Source organism: Lycium barbarum, chromosome 9 (assembly GCF_019175385.1).
Source record: "Lycium barbarum isolate Lr01 chromosome 9, ASM1917538v2, whole genome shotgun sequence".
Classification (NCBI taxonomy): Eukaryota; Viridiplantae; Streptophyta; class Magnoliopsida; order Solanales; family Solanaceae; genus Lycium; species Lycium barbarum.
In genome coordinates, this window is record NC_083345.1 from 10,811,280 (window position 1) to 10,822,638 (window position 11,359).

General features: G+C 32.6%; 1 long non-coding RNA gene across 2 annotated transcripts; it reads left to right on the plus strand.

The window, feature by feature from the left end:
- The first annotated feature begins 2,838 nt into the window (after positions 1-2,838).
- LOC132610588 (uncharacterized) lies at positions 2,839-4,897 on the plus strand. 2 transcript variants are annotated; one of them, XR_009571179.1, is made up of 3 exons: positions 2,839-3,162; positions 3,504-3,559; positions 4,619-4,897. It is a non-coding gene; the product is annotated as an uncharacterized LOC132610588 (long non-coding RNA). The 2 variants fall into 2 exon arrangements; XR_009571178.1 differs by having other exon boundaries at positions 2,839-3,559.
- Positions 4,898-11,359: the final 6,462 nt, after the last annotated feature.

Here is an 11,359-nt window from a genome sequence, read left to right on the forward strand (position 1 = left end):
GGAAGGGATATTGTGTTTGGGTGGATGGGATTTAGGGCTTCTGTCGAAGCAGCCCACTGTAGTAGCAATGGGCTTCATTTCTGTTGCTACTGGAGTGAAAACAATCTAACACAATCATGGTCAATAAAACAGCACTCCACTTGATTTTTTCGTGCAACAAAATATTTCGACCCAAATATTTTCGTTGTCGAAGATGGGACATGTACAAATTCTCGTTGCATATAACTAAAATGCTTCAATTCTATAAGGTCATAAACTCTCAAAAGGGAAGGATGTTGCATAGAGGTGGATCTAGAATTTTAGATCGTTTTGTCTTAGTACAACCATTGTATAACAACTATGTCAAAATGAGAGTTTCGTTGTGACAATGTAGGTTGATGTATTATGTTTATATATGCGCGCATACACATATAGAGAGAGAGTCGCAAGATGAATCTAGCTACACCTTGTTATCGTTATGTATGTCTAAATACCTATTTAATTCACCGTCCGTGCGGACATTTAGTCTCAAAATTACTTGAGAATTGATAAGGAAACGAATGGACCTTCAAGCTTGGACTCAATTTATTTTGGATGAAGTGATATGTCGTTCCTAAATTAATTAACATTTTTGCATGGTAGCTCTTATTTGATAAGCCTTAAGATAGGCATTCAATCTTTACTTGAAAATCCATTGTAATTGATAACACACATGGAGAAAAATGAAACAAAATAGAAAAGAAATAACTAAATTAGAGATCTAGCTCTTAATCCTAACCCCCGGCGTAGGCAAGGGAGAAGAAGAAATGCAACCGATCATATGACATAAAAACAATAAATCAGAGTTAATTATATCCAAATGGGAATTGTTTGTCAAAATTAACCTTAATTTATTTAATTTTTAGCTGCAATTGCCATGTTAAATGTTGTTAGGAGGATCATTGACTAATTTTAAGCAATGGTCTCAAAAAACTAATCTCAGGGTCATGTGACCACATGAATTTCCATGTTTTCTAATTGATTCCCCTAATATCTTATTTTACGGACATTTAATTTGACTTATCACATGATATAAATATCGAATATTTTAATGGGTTTCGGTTATGACAGTTATGGAGTTAGTTGCATTAGAATATATAATCTTATAGTACAATCACACAAGTGTATAATATTTTCATAAGAATTGTTTTTATCAACTTATAATTTATTTATTTTTGGTTGTGGGGCAAAATGTTCTTGGGAAATTAAATTGAATCTAACTTGAGAGTTTAATTAGGTTCTTTGGATTGAGACATGTTAGATTAAAGGACCTGTGAAACTTGTCCTTTGAACATGAAATCTAGAAATGGCTTCAGAACAAAGTTAGAAATCTAATGATAGTAAAACAAAGTTAGAAATCTAATGCTATTTTACTATCATCTTAATTCAATGAACTGTTAAGAGATTCAAGACACTATGGGAGAAAAAGAACTTTCCCCAAAAAAGAAAAAATGATTGAAGAACAAGTTATTCCAAGATGGTCTTGTTCAGCAGCATTTATGATAAATTCCACCTTATGATTTTGTAATTTGTAAGAAAAAGGAAAAAAAGTCAAACTTTATTTAGATTAATTAAAGGAAAGAGTTTAAGTGTTGTTTTGACGTAGATTTGAAATTTGTAAAGAAAAAGGTTTATAAAATTGAAGGTGAAAAATGGTATTTGAAAGTTGAAATTGTATCTGGATATGCATTTCACTTGAAAAAAAGAGTTTGAAGTTTTGTGAGTAGGAGAAAAAAGTCAATTGGAAAATGGTCAAAACCAATTTTCCAAACTAGAAATAACTCATCTTCTAAATCTAAATAAAAGGTCATTCCAATATATAATCAAACAATGTTTTGGAATATTTTTTTTTTGAAAAAAAGAAAATGAATGCCCAAATGACTCTAAATACACACTAATGATATATAAAAAATACTTACACATTAAATCACTTAAAAGGTAATTAGGCATCTCAACTATAATCGATACTCTGGTAAAAATGGATGAAGCAAATTAAAAGACATAAGACCTCTTCTAGTTCAGGATTATTACAACTAAATTCATTGATAAACTGTAACACCCCGCATTTTGGGACTGAGTTTAAGCTCATATCATTAGAGTTCTAGTGGAAACATGAAAGGTTTGAACGTTTTGCGAAAATGGTTGATAGGCCTATTTCGGGCAGCGATAACTCCTTGATCGGTTTGGAATTTGGGAAATTAACCCCAATGAGGTTGTAGTATGTATAAATACCTTTCTAACGATATAAGGATCAAGCCAATCAGAGATCGGAGCAAGGAGATATGATCGTCTCAATATGGCTAATAGTAAGGCACTTGAAATCCTATAGAATCGGCTAAGTTTTTGATACATCTGCCTTCCAGTCAAATTTCATGAAAATCCGTTGGTAATTTGAGAAAACTTTCTTGATGAAAGTTGTAGCCCTTTGAAATATCTTTCCAACGGTATCTTACGGGGGTCAAACGGACATCTATGCAAAGAGTTATGCCCATTTTACTGAAGCATGTTCGCTGGAAATTTCTGCCAGCGTAACGGTGACGTTACGGACCGTAACACGTGTTACGGGCCGTAACAGTGGACCGTAACGTCCTAAAAATTTCCAGAACCTCACTGGAAATTTTCACCAAGGTACGGTACCAAGTTACGGTCCGTACCTCGTGTTACGGGACCGTAACAGTGACCGTATCTTGGTCCGTATGTACGTTTCGGGTCACCTGACTTCGGGAGGCCATAACCCTATCATAACTTGGGAATTTGGGAAAAATCAAATAACGAAAGTTGTAGATAATTGAAATACCTTTATAACCATAGGTTGTGGGTTCACATGCGACATCGGGATAGGGAGATATGGACGTTTTAAGACATAAAGGTCCCAACCCGTTTTCAAGTTGGGTCAAACCCATTTCCCCTTGGTATATAAGGGAAATATAACCCTAGCAGCCCATTTTTTTCTCCAAATTCAGATTTTAGAGAGAGGAAGTGAGAGAGAGGGGAAATTAGAGAGAGAAAGTAGAAAATCAACCAAGTTTAAGGCCCCGAATCCCAAAGCTCGTGAAGGATAAATTGTAGTACAAGTTGTTGTCGTCATTTTGAGCTAAAGATCGGACTTGGGGGTGTTGATTTCGTGATTACTACTCTTGAAAGGTAATGTTTCTACTCCCTAATCATTTATGGTTGTGAATTGATGAATTCTTGGGAGAATAATAATTGGGTTTGATGAAGAGAATTATATGAACTATGTTAGAGTTGTTGGATTGTTGACTTGGGATAGTTGTATTCATATGGTTGATGAAGAATGATGTTAATTACATCTAATTGATATTTTAGAATTAGCTAGAAGTAATAGAATGGGGATTGGGTGAAGAAAACACCATTAATGAGGGTTATAGAGCTTCATGCCCACTAAGTGTTTGATAAAATGCTTAGATGAACAAAACATGGATATTGTTGCTAATATAGAATCCCTATGGCTTGTATTGCTATAGATTGAAGTTGAAGGGATTGAAGGACATTATGATACGCTCAAAAGCGGGAAGTTAAGGTATGTAGAACTTCCATCCACATGTGGGAATCTCTACGTTCTTCCCCATGATCCGTTTCGTAAAAATCTATGAAGTTCAAATCCTAGGGCATTAAATCCAACATATTGGTAGCCCGTAATTATGTATGTATGTACACGAATTTCGTATCTATGTTCGTTATTGTATTCCTAATCTTCCATTATTGATATTAGGAATCCTAGCTTAATCCATGAATCATGAATTCCTCCTCATGTGTTCTCATTATGTTCATATGAAACTTTATGATTTTATCTAGCGAGTTACAAGCATGTTTTCAAGTCAATTATATATATGATTTCGAAATATTCTTATTACTCATGAATCAAGAACATGTTTGCAAGATTATGACAAGTTATCTTATGAAACTATTTTACAAGTTATTTCATGAAACCATGTTTACAAGATTATTTCATGAAACCATGTTTACAAAATTATTGCATGAAACCATGTTTACAAGTTATTTCGTGAAATCATGATTACAAGACAAGTACAAGTTAATTCACGAAACCATGTTACAAGTTATTTCGTGGAATCATGATTACAAGTTAATTCACGAAAATCATGGGCTTCTTAGCCAATTATATTATGTTCATGTTTTTGGGAGTTGCACGAATTACCGAGAAGGCTCAGATAGCCTGAAACTATGTAGCCACCATAGGACAAGGATCGCTCCGCCCAGTTAGGACGATACCTTAATTTCACACTGAATGGTTCCATCAGGTACGTTATTACCTTATACCCTGGCAAGGTATAGGGGCTCTGCTGGTCCGGCGAGGTACCAGACTCCACGTATCCACGTGGTGATATCATGTGTCGGTTTATGAAATGCTCTCCCTACTTATCATGTTTTACTCATGTTATATATATATATATATATGTACTCATGCTCATGCTCATGTTCATGTCCAAGTTTTCAGTTTCAGTTCTTATCATGTTATTCCATGTCCTATGTTGTTTCTTCCGGTTGCTTTACATACCAGTACATTCAATGTGCTGATGTCCCCTTTTTATTGCCCGGGGGCCTGTATTTCACGATGCAGGTACGGATTTACAGGACGACGCTTCTGATCATTAGGATTTGCTCGTATCAGCTTATTGGTGAGCCCCATCTCATTCGGGGTTTAGTCAACTTTTACTTTATGATTAATTATGCATCTAAAGGTATGCTGGGGGCCTTGTCCCAGTGAGTATGTTTTTCCAGTCAGACTCATGGTAGAGGTTTCATAGACTAGACAAGTCAGTTGTGTTATGTCAGACATTTGGAGTCGTATAGCCATTTTGGCTCACTTATGCTTAAACAAGTATTTTATTAAGTATTATGACTTACCATGTTTTATAAAGGCTCATCATGCATTCACGTTATATTCCGCTTATGTTATGCATCATGATGATTCAGCAAGTCATGTGGTTCGCTCGGTCACATGCAGTCAGGCACCGAGTGCCGTGTTACGTCCAGGCCATGGTTCGGGGCGTGACATAAACGCCATTTTTTTCGATCTTAATTTTGTGTCATATATCTAAACTTTTTTTTTCCTTATATTTTCACCACTATTTTTTAATTTGATTAGAGCATAGATTTTATATATGAGAGTTTATAATTGACTTGGAAAAAAGTAATTGTTCGATAAATAATGACAAACGCGGTTCAAACTTATATTTTTGATCGTCAATTTCAAATAATGTACTGTAGTATGATATGACAGTTCTATGAAAGGAAAAATCCATCATACAACAACCTAGACTTTAATACCTTTTTTGTCAAATAATTACTTCATCCTAATTTGCCTTTTTAGGTATCAACACGGATAATTAGGTCAATCTCTGTTAGGTGTGGAATTGGTCAAACAAGTCAATTCTTTTGTTCACATAGTCGTGATGTAAGCGCTTACCTCATAATAGTCGTGATGTAAGCGCTTACCTCATCATAGGAAATTCATTCCTATAAATAGGTAGCTTATGGTTCATTTGTAAGATATCATTAAGATCATTTGCTATACACATCCCAAGAGAGAAAAAATCTAAGAGAAATACTCTTAGTGAAAGGCCTAAGTAAGAGAAGGTCTTTGAGAGAATTTTCTGTGGTAAAAATTCTTGAGTGTAATTGGGATTGGGGTTGTGAGGTTGAGTGTTGTAAACACTTGTAATATTTCTTCTTTAATAAGATCTGCAGCAGCAACGTGGACGTAGCTCTCACATTGAGGGTGAACCACTATAAATCTGTGTGTGCTATTTATTCTTCGCTTACATCACGGCGTAAGTAGGTTCTGTCTAAGGAGGTTGGTATTTAAGTGGTCCAGCTGTGACCCTCCAATCTTTCCTGGGAACCTGCTTACAAAGGTCGGATTTGTGATTCAAATCCTAACAATCTCTTCCTCGAAGGAGTAGACAATAAAGTCATACTAACTACAAGAGAATGTGAAATTAGCTATAGAATTTGTTTGTAATCCTTAGTCAATTCGTCGCTAAACAACTCCTCGCTAATTAGATTTTCTTATAATATGTCACTAATCAGTAGCTAAATGAGATTAGCATAGGATTTTTGCTATTTAGCTACGAAATTTTGTCTGTCGCTAATTCCTTATTCTCCAGTAGCTAAAAATTCACCGGCACTTAATTATTTAAATTGATTCAACAAGTACTGATATATATATATATATATCTTCATATACACTTTGATCACTAAATTATAGTAGTATTTAATAAAGCATATTCTTATCTTAATTTTAGACTTAACAATGATAAATTAGTATAGTTTACTGCAAACACTAGGTACAGATAAACTTTTGCTGAAGTCACCATCAAATAGTGTAGTCAGGTGTTATAAGTGCGCTTTTCTTCTTTTTTTCATCCAATGTCTAGTACTCGCATTGGATCGAGTCTTGTTTAATTCAAATTTGTGTCGTTTAATTCGAATTTGTGCCATGTAATGCTCATTAAAGAGGGAGCCGCCCTCTATTGGAATTCTTTACTCTTATCTAGGCTTGAACCCTAGATCTCTGATTAAATGCATCCCATCACAAGGTCTCTCTTTATTCCTTTCTTAACTACTGTTCTTGAATTTGTAAGAATATTGAAGTTCCTTTCAATGGGGAGCGCTTTAATCATCATAATTTTTTTTTATTATTAATATAAATTCGAATTGATAGTAAATTTATATAGCGAAGTCCTAGCTAAAAGAAAGATAAAATTAGAGGGGAAAAAAGGGCACAATAAACCCAACTCATTGCATATATTTTTCTAAGTTATATTCTTCTCTTTTCATTCCCCTTGAAACAAAATAATAAGATGTACAAACAAAGGAAACCTCAAAAATTGAGGACAATATGAAGATCTTAAGGAGGTTGGTAAAATCAAGAAAAGATATTTTGAGTATTCCCTAGATAATTGCTTAACATAATTGAAAGGGTTTATAGATATTTGACTTAGTAGAAAACAAGTCTTCATTCATTCAAATCCTAGCTATTGACCTCATTAACTGAATCTTATTATTGGAAAAACTGCCTCAATTGAATATGCAGAGAGTGATGCATAGCTAAAAAGTAATTATGTGCTCTCACAGACGCACTTTTTAATTCCATGGTCAATGCCAATCATTAAGTGTATTACGTTTCAATTTACAAAGAATATAGTGTTCTTTTGTCTTTTTGCCCCTCATTTTCTTGGGTCTTTGACCATGGCTTCTATAATTAGAACGTGGCAAATGCTTTAGGTACCAATTTGTGTTTTGTTAATGCTCAAATCGCATGATATAAGAATATATTTAGCTTATTAATATGCTAACACCAACTTTGCTTTTTAATTTATTAACATTGGGTAGTGCTTCTATACCATGGAAAAAAGGAAACGACTATTCGTAATTCTCCATAAACAAAGGCCTAGAAAAATTGGTAGAGAATCTGATGCATGTTCTAGAGCTATTTATAAGCATGTAAACAATAATGATTTGGGTCTCGTAATTACCAAATCAATCGGTTTGTTTTGGCTTAGAATCTTTGATATTGTTAATAGAGAACCAAAATTTTTGATTAATTTGAAGAACGCTCAATTGAACAAAATTTTCTCTACCCTAATCATCTGAATTGGATCTAAACTATTCAAACTTTCTAGAATTATGAGACACGGCTTGATTTTTCTTGCACTACACAATAGTTGCCAATGGTCGATAAGGTGTTAAAACAAATACTAGCATATCAAGATAATTTTTTTTCGTGTTTTACCCTTAGCATTAATTAATTCCCTAAATCAATTCCCAAGATCTAAGACTAAACAATAAATATCAATCAATAAGAATTATTATTTCTTAAAGGAGTGTAAAGTGAAACTGAGCAAATGAAAGTGAAGGGGGATTTTTTTTATTTTTTGTTTTTTAATTTATATTCAGTATTTGAGCCAAAGAAAAAAAGAGAAGAATCTGATGTCAATCAAACCTTACACTTTTATGATAAAACCTAAAAGTTCAATCATTACCACTCAATCTAACATATTAAAGATTTAATAATGGATTGCATATGCAAGATCGATTTCCATGGCGGTGATTCTCCTAACTGAAAGAAGAGATTCTAATTAAAAAGCTTACTAATTGAAACTTTAAAATTTTCAAAAAGTTCTATAACAAAACGTATTAACAAAAACGGTGCAGTGATCTTCTGGAAGGACGGTTCTTTGCATATTAGTTTTATGGAGTACTACACGTGAAATATCTTTGCAATTCAAGTACAATCGGTGCAGTGATCTTCTGGAAGGACGGTTCTTTGCATATTAGTTTTATGGAGTACTACACGTGAAATATCTCTGCAATTCAAGTACAATAAAGAAAATATAACCTTTGTGAGAGGCCATAGAAAGTTAACTATTTCTAACCTTTGTGAGAGGCCATAGAAAGTTAACTATTTCAATTCTACTTATCAATTATACATATAAATTAAATTAAATACTAATTTACTTCATTAGTAATCCAATGTAATAGATGAACTTATTTTTAGATAACTATATAACTGAACCTTATGGGATTACACTGGATATATTGTTGTTGTTATATAACTGAGGCTAGCTGAATTGACTCGGTCGAGCCTGAGCTTGATCGAGGTTTGACTATTCCTAGCAAGAAACAAGCATGAGTTGAGCTAGGGTTAAGGGGTTCATTCCAACCTGTTTCACCAGAAAATTGTACTATATATATAATGTCATGATTATTTTTTATGTATATATAATAGCTGTTATGTTGAAAATTCGGGTTTAGTCACTGCACACATGCATGAAACTTCAATTAAAACCAAATCAAGTCGAACCGAACTTAATACAAGTGAATTAAGAAGTACCAAAAAAACTGAGTCTCATAAAGTTTTTCATTTGAGCTCTACAAGAGAACATGAAGTTAGCTGCGGAATTTGTCATAATCTCTAGCTAATTTGTCGCTAAATAGCTCCTCACTAATTAGATTTTTCTTATAATCCGTAGCTAAATGAGATTAGCATGGAAATTTTGTTGTTTAGCTACGAAATTTTGTCCATCGCTAATTCCTTGTTTTCTAGTAGTTAACAAGGAAATTAGTCATTGAACGAGGAAACTAGTTGGTAATTCACTACAAAAAAACATAAAACAGGAATTAGTTATAAAATTTGTTATTTTTTTAATTGCTAACATAATCTTTTTATAATCCGTCACTAGTCCGTGTTATATGGGAACAACGACTAATTTTTATTGTTGGATAGCATAGTCCAGCTAATTTCTGTTCTGTTTTTTTTCGGTAGTGTTATAGGTTACCAGTATTAGAAGTGTTATTGAACCTTCCTGCGATTGATCCTTTGGTGTACTTTTAAGTTCAATTGGTAAGTATACTAATAGAGGGAAAAAACGAGTGGGAAAAGCTAGTTTTGTTCTATTGAATTACAAAAAAAAAAAAAAAAAAAAAAAAAAAAAGATACTATAGAGGGGGAAAAACGAGTGGGAAGATCTTTAGTTTTGTCATATTGAATTATAGCGTCAAAGAGCTTTTGTTTTGACTCTTGTGTGGAAACAGCATTAAACAAATTTATTAAAGATTGATCTACGCGTTTGCTTCATTATACAAACAAAAATCATAAAATGTTTCCTAAAACAGAAAGTAGGATTCATAAGATCTTTATCCATGTATTATTACAAAATTAAATATAGATTAAATAATTGAACCCTCTTTACAGTGAGTAGTCGAATTAAAAAGCAGTGTGAAGAAGATTTATGAACAATCTCTACATGTTCTACTCTAGTAAAGTTGCACTATTTAGGCATAGGAAAGATGCCATTGGTAGGCCTCTGTGACAATCTGGCTGGAATAATCTTTTAACTATAAGAAACTAGGGACGGTCTGCACAAAGTTTTTATTTTTTTACATTTTTTTTTGTGAGCGTGGTATTTGATCAAGTTTGTGCACATCTCGATTAATTTTATGGGGTAATCATTATCTATCACCAGAGCACAACTACTAGGTAACGCTATCCACCAAAATTCGGATAGAAGGAAGAAATTACATGATATTTTTGTCTTCGCTTAAATTAAAACCTAAGACCTTATATATGGTTCTCAACCCACTTAATCGTCCACCAGGCCACACTTTTAGATACGTTTTTAACTTTTTTATTTGGAGAGGAAAGAAGAAAATAAGGGTAAAGTTAGGTGTGCTTATTATTCTTTTGTCCCAATTAATGTGACATTCTATTTTGAGCCATTTCTAAACAAGTGGCATTGTCTTGCTAAAATATTTTGTAAATTAAATGATTTCACTATTTGATAAATTCATTATATTATAAATTTTTAATGTTGTGACATATTTTACTTAAAATTAAATTTTCAGCTTTTATTTTTAATTTTTTTTTCCATAAATGTAAATATTATGTATGAATCAAATCAATCAGGAATTTAATGGGTCCATTCAAATATCATCTTAAAAATAGGGTGGATTCATGGAGGGAGTAGTAGGTTCTAATTGAATGTGTATGTTTCTGCATGTTTTATAAGTCACTCCCTCAGGGTCAAAATATAAGTGTCCATTACATGATCAAAAAAAAAAATTAACTTTATTTTTCTAGATATGCCCCTATTTACTCAAGACAATAAATAAATAAGAGCCTTATTAATTAACGATAGTTTAGTCAGAAATACTTATTTTTTCTTAGAAATTAATGTTTTATTAAGAAGTGTTAAAAAGGAATAAGTGGACACTAATTTTGAATCGAAAGGCGTAATTAATTATCTCTATGTAACATCTCTTGTTCTCCCCTTTGATAGAAGTTAATTCTTATAAGCTAAATATTCCATGCTTTATCATAATAATTATAGTGGATCCTTGCCATCCAAGTTTTTCCTAAAAGATGATATGTTGAAAATTAACTAAAAATTGTAATGTTTGCTTTTACCTACAATTAATTTAGGATATAATTCCTCCGTTCACTTTTACTTATCCACTTTAAACTTTTCACGCTGTTTAAGAAATAATAAATGGAGTATATAATTTACCAATGTACATATATTAATTGATGCATATTTTATTGGATTTGAAGTGAGTAATTAATACTATGGGTAAAACAAAAAAAAATATATTATCTTTTCTTGATATGCTAAAAGTGATAAGTAAAAATAAAAATTTATTTTTAGAATATTTGATAATTAAAAATGAATGGAGGGAGTAAAAAGCGGTCATGATAATTTAAAATGATGATCGTACTCTTCTTCCAAAGCCGTTGGAAAGATAACACAATAAGAACAAACACTGCCTTCTCATTCTTGCGTGAAAAGAATAGAGTTTC